General features: G+C 41.8%; 1 long non-coding RNA gene across 1 annotated transcript in view; it reads left to right on the top strand.

The window, feature by feature from the left end:
- LOC148222368 (uncharacterized) overlaps positions 1 to 4,572 on the top strand; it is a 39,042-nt gene extending 34,470 nt beyond the window's left edge. Inside the window, exon 6 of the long non-coding RNA XR_015806169.1 lies at positions 2,700 to 4,572. This is a non-coding gene — a long non-coding RNA (uncharacterized LOC148222368). The remainder of the gene's footprint in view (positions 1 to 2,699) is intronic.
- Positions 4,573 to 5,774: the final 1,202 nt, after the last annotated feature.

Raw genomic sequence — 5,774 nt, 5'->3', positions numbered from 1 at the left:
CCACTGGCACTTCAGGCAGGGTTTCTTCTGTTCCTCTCAGGTGGGGAAAAGCTGTCCACAATTCCACTCACACTAGGCAACCAGTTGCCTTGACATTTTGCCATCAATGTCAGTGTGGCCAGAATTTGACCATCATTTTAAGAGTTGAAGAAAAAAACAGATGCCTCTGTTTTTTGTTGCTGCCCTCCTGCAACCAGTGGGTCAGTCATTCCCAGGCTACCAAAATGTACCTTCCAAGTCAGCAGGTTACAATGTCACTGTATTTGCAAGCCTGGATTCTCATTCTGGATCTAAATAAGTTCATAGGTAACTGGAAACACAACTAATCACAGCCAGGGTGAAATGCAAACCAAGCTCATCACAACCCTTGCAAACAACCAAAGGAGTCTCATCCTGGCTGCAATGCACACAAGGAGGAGACAGCAGCAACCTGCAGAGGAGCAGCTTCTGGTATGTGATTTGGAGCCCAAGCTGTGTTTAGCAGGCAACCCTCACAGAGTGCCACTGTCCTCTTCATCCCTTGGCAAACTCTACCTTTTAGTCTTTTCAGACTGGGCACTCAACAAAGTCTAGGAGAATTAGCTGTCTACTGCTGTCAGAAGCCAAGAGGATTTGGATATCCAGCACTGCTTGGCTCCTTTGCAGCCCTCAACTTCAAACGGTTTTTCAATATTTCATGGCATTGTTTGCTAAAAGAAAAAAAATCCCTCCAACCATAAAGAAAATCAATTTGTAAAAAAATAGAAATAAGACAGATGTCCTTTCCATGCCCTGCTATCTATACAGAAACTAGCCAGATTGCTAAGGGTTAAATTTGTTCCTGAGCTGGCCCAATCACATTTCTTTTTGCCTTCTTATTAGGTTAAATAAATAGAAACTTCTTGCAATATCCATCCATAACGATAAGCAATTCCCACTATAATGGAGGTCTAATATATAAATTCAGTCCACATCAGTTTTGTGTCAACTAGCAAAAACAGAAACAATGGAAACTAGACAGTCATGGCTCTGCATAGGTCAACAACCAAGGTTATCTGTATTCAATTACTGGTATCTGCAAACTTGCATACTGTCAGCTGATCATAGACTAAATGAAAACTTATCATGCACAGAGGCAGCAAATACATTTATTTGAAGCAGGCATCATATTAGTTCGCTGGTTTGACTGTGGTTAAGGGGGAAAAAAGGGGTTATCAGTCTTTTGGGAAATTCTTTCAAATATAACCTGCAGCGAATATCTAAAATTGGGGATTATCTATGTTATAAATCTTTGTTCAAAAAGTAGAAAAGGAACAGAAATTGCTCTGTAGCCCTCTAAGACGATAAATTATATTATTTAACAATAGATAAACTTAGGGCACCTTTCCTGTGGTACAGCCCTATTGTGAATTAAGCTTTAATCTGCTTCACCTCAACATCTGTTCGGTGGAACCAAAGATCTGGCTGTATTGGACACAGACAGTAATTTGTTTGTTAACTGCTTCTCCGGAACAATATATCATTTCAGAAAACAAAGCCTACTAACACAACGCATATTTATCTGTTTCCTCTATCTGTGTTCCTTTTTCCATAAGTGCAAGTTCAGGCTTTTGAAATGTTTTCCTAGAGATAATTTGTGATGCTGTTAGATTCATAACCCTGGAAAAATATATTATTTTTTTTCAAGGTTTTTTTTCATCTTTGACCAACAGATGTGCTGTTCAAAATCTGAGAGTACTCATGATGTATGTACTAGCAAATTATAATTGTTAACGCCCCTGTGGAAGGAAAATGTCAAATATTTTCTATCAGTAGACTGTTTGGAAACAAAGGCATTTGCTTCACAGAAGTTCACGTGCTCAATCTTCCCATTTGGCTTTTCCAGCAGTCTATTCAGTTAGACATTTAACATTTTGTTTGTTTTCAGAAGAGGAAGTGAAAATTAACTTCATAGAAACAAAAAATAAAACATAAAAGCCAGGGCATCCTGTATTCCATTGTAAAATGACACTCCAGCACATTTTGGTGATACAAAGGTGACCACAGAAATAAGTCTGTGATCCAGCGCCAGCATTTTACCACTGCACACCAAGGTGGCACTCGAAGAATAAAAAACATCTGGGACCGTGATGCAGATAAATGTCCAAACATATGTCCTCTAATGAGAGCTCTCCACCCCCATGGATACTCTCCCCTGGTCAGGCAACTTCTGTAAAAACCATATTTACCTGCAAATCTCCACCTCCACATCTCTTCAGTGCGATATACAGTGTTTGAATGTATGTTCATACTGCCCACTATTGTTTTTAAAGGTGAGATTTCTCCTCTATTCAAGGGGCTAAAATCTCTCTTTTCCTCTCATTCTTTTAACTTGAAACAAGAAAATCACTACGGTTTTCAACAATAGCAGGGCAAGATCTTTGCAGAGTTATCCTGCAGAAATGTCTTAAATCCATACCCTGACAGTCCTTGTACACAATATGCCATCCTTGTATTTTGTTATATTGTGTTGTGCTGTAGTGTCTTCTACTCTAGTCTATATCTCATTGCATTATTTTATCTCCCTCCTTGTAGCATTGGGTGTGTCCAAGCCCCTCACAGTGCTATCCAAAAGAATAAGACTAATGTGTAACACATGCTGTCATGGTTTGGGGAATCATTCTCTGAACCACTAAAATTAAATCTGCTTTATAACACTGGCTGCATTGCATCTGTTTCAGAGAACAAGCCCCATATGGACTGGAACTTCCTGGCCTTCTCTGTAGCCTCTTGCCCTCTCATTGATGCGCTGACCATAGGAGATGCAAGTTACATTCTTTTACCTGGCTACAAGGCTAACAGTATAGCATCATTAAAATGGGAAAAATCAGCCATGCAAATGATCTGGAGAAATGGCTGCCAACCAAGGCAGAGGAACTTTTCCAAGTCTGAACCCTATCAGGCAGCAAGTTAGTAACTGTTTTGTGGATTCATTTGATGAGATGATAAATATGATAAGAGGGCACCTGAGGTGTTACACAAATCAGAAGAGACTGAGAATCCGTGTTTCTGAGAAGTCAGAGGCAGGAATTTGTGTCTAGAAGAAGAATTGTGACCTACTTAGAGGAATCTGACTTAAGCCCCAAATAATGTTCTTGCTCAAGCATGAATTACAAGCAGCTGAAGAAAGATGAGCTTTTGCACTTGTGCTCTAGCCAAGTTTGCCCACATCTAATGAGCAGAAGTACAACTCGGTGCCATTTTGTATTCCCAGGACGTGGTGCAGATGGAGAAGCTGCTCTGAATGTGGGTCCAGAAGCCATTCACCCACTCCTCCAGGCACTCCACACATCCTGCCTCATGCCTTTCCTTGCAGAGCCTGGAGGCGGGAAGCATCAGGTTCAAGAGCAGAGGGAGCAGTGGTAGCTGTGAGAAGTGGCCTTACAAACTGGAACCAGAGCTGGCAGCAGTGCCAGGGCATTGGGCATGGATCAGGCTGGAGAAAAAGAATTAACAATTGCATGCTCAGAAGCCTGGAGAGTGAGAAAGCACCAGTCACCCGTGGAGGGAGGGGAAATGCTAAGCTGCCACACATAAACTCAGGTACGATAGTCTCAGTACAGAAAAATTCCCAGGGGCAAAAAGATGGTGAAAATATGGGTCTTGGTTCACCCCCATGCTGGGCGATGCCTCGCTGCGTGTCAAGTCTGGGCAGATGCTTTGTGTGTTGTGTTATTTGGGCCAAAGTCCCACAGGAAAAAAAAGAACTGAGTCCAAATTGAAAGATGCTATGAGTCAGTCTTCTGATGAAAGAGAGGAACGTGATGTTGGGGCTGGCAAACATGATAGTGCTGTGGGATTAAAAAGAAAAAAAAAAAAAAAAAAAAAGAAAAGCCCTCAGAGAAAAGGTATGCAAATGATGGGAAAAAGAGCAAAAGAGGACATTTTCTCCAGGGATGCTATATCCCTGCCTTCCCTTCCCCCAGAGGGTCGTGGCTGGGCTCATCGAGTCAGGATCCAGAAATAAGAAAAATGTAAAGATTAATAACTGAAGTATCCTATTGGCCTCCACAATAGAAGTGTTTTAGTTGGGGTTTGAGGCTGCCTGGGATCCTGACCTAAGCATATCCCTGAGAGGTGGGAGAGCCCTGGATGTTGCCCAGCCGGGCTGGGCAGGTTGTGAGACACGGCCCAAAAGCCACCCAGGAAACAGCTGGACCCACCCTGTCACCAGAGACACTGTCCAGCACCACGGTTTGGAGTGAGACTAACTTGAGTGAAAGCTCAAGTTTTAACCAACTCCTACTGTCTGCAAAGCAAAACTAAATGCTGGCATTGGCACTGCCTGGAAAGGGCAAGGGAAAAGCAGGCAATGCACAGAGGAGGAGAAATTGCAGACTGTGAAGGATAGCTGAATGCTGTGTGCTTTTGATTAGCAAAAGAAGTGTTTTCTACAGCAAAGGCCTCACATTTAAAGACACCATTTTAATTTGGCCCCAGCAGCACTGGCAATGCAAGTAGGGTAAAAGGAACAGTTGAAGAGGTGGCTGTTGTCAGAACACACTTCCTGGAAAATATTAAAGTTCTCTTGAGGCATGTAGAAAAATTCCAGAATACTGTATTATTATTGTTATTATTATTACCCTTGATCTTTTGGAAGGTGGGGATGGAGTATATGCAGTTTTAAAGAAAGAAGACAAGACATCTGTAGCCTTTAAAAAGAAAAACACAAAGGCTGCTAGGCTTTCCTTACAACATTTTTAATTATTTTCCTTAAGTTTCCCAAATAAAAACACATTGCATGGAGCCTCACCCAATAAAACTATGTGGGTAAATGCAATACCCATTGTCTAATCAATATCATATTGCTCATGGCTTTAGCTTGTTCAATAGCTGAGCTCATTGACTCCTCAGTTGCACCTTAGGATGCCAATATCTGCTTAATGTTGGACAAACTGCATTTGTCATTCCCTGTAACCGAGTTCTTTAATCTCATTAATAACCCACAGATACTGAAACACAGCTTTGAATAAGCTGGCTGGACTCTGCCAGGTTTCCACGTGTGCTTCAGCTCAGGGTCATGTGTTATATGTTAAATAGGATCATTGCCCCTGCAGAGGCTGCAGCCCTCCTGTCCCATTGCTCCTCAACACAGACACCCACAAATGGCACAAACTACAAAAAAATATAAAACCCAAGAGAAGCCATCAGATAGAGAGTATTGTGTCTGTATTTAGTGCATCATAGCCCCCATACCATATTATCTATGGTGGCCCCAGCCCAGAGAGCAGGGGAGGCAGGAGCACCTCCTGCTCCCCATGCTTCATCTTCTGCTGGTCTGCATGTGGCAAAGAACCCACGTGCTCCAGCCCCACAAGTGTGCATCAATAAATTATCTTCATTGGAAACACATTGCAAACAAAATGCAAATGGCAAGAAAGTGCTTGTTCTCAGAGGTCTGTCTTGAGAGTTCATCTACCCAGATTATAAACACTTGATAAGCATCCTGGTTTTCAGGCTAACTGTCTGTATGGCAGATCCCAGGACTAGGCTCCTGGGATTTCAAAATGTATCATGAAATAAAAACAGCTGCAAGGGAAACTCATATGACTAGGATAGGTGCCATATAGCAATTAACAGCCAGAAGTTTTGATCTGGAAAATCACATTTATTTTAATTGCTTCACTGTTGTGTTCATAAAGAATTTGGCTCATTTGATTATTTTCCTTATTAGATATACTACTTAACTTTGGAACAATGTAGTCATTAGTTCCATTGTTCGAGGTTTTTCATTGCAGTGAAATGAATGACAGAGA

The sequence above is a fragment of the Sturnus vulgaris genome, chromosome 12 (assembly GCF_052056855.1).
Source record: "Sturnus vulgaris isolate bStuVul1 chromosome 12, bStuVul1.hap1, whole genome shotgun sequence".
Classification (NCBI taxonomy): domain Eukaryota; kingdom Metazoa; phylum Chordata; class Aves; order Passeriformes; family Sturnidae; genus Sturnus; species Sturnus vulgaris.
The sequence above is the reverse complement of the archived record's forward strand: the minus strand, read 5'-3'. Positions and strand labels throughout refer to the sequence as shown.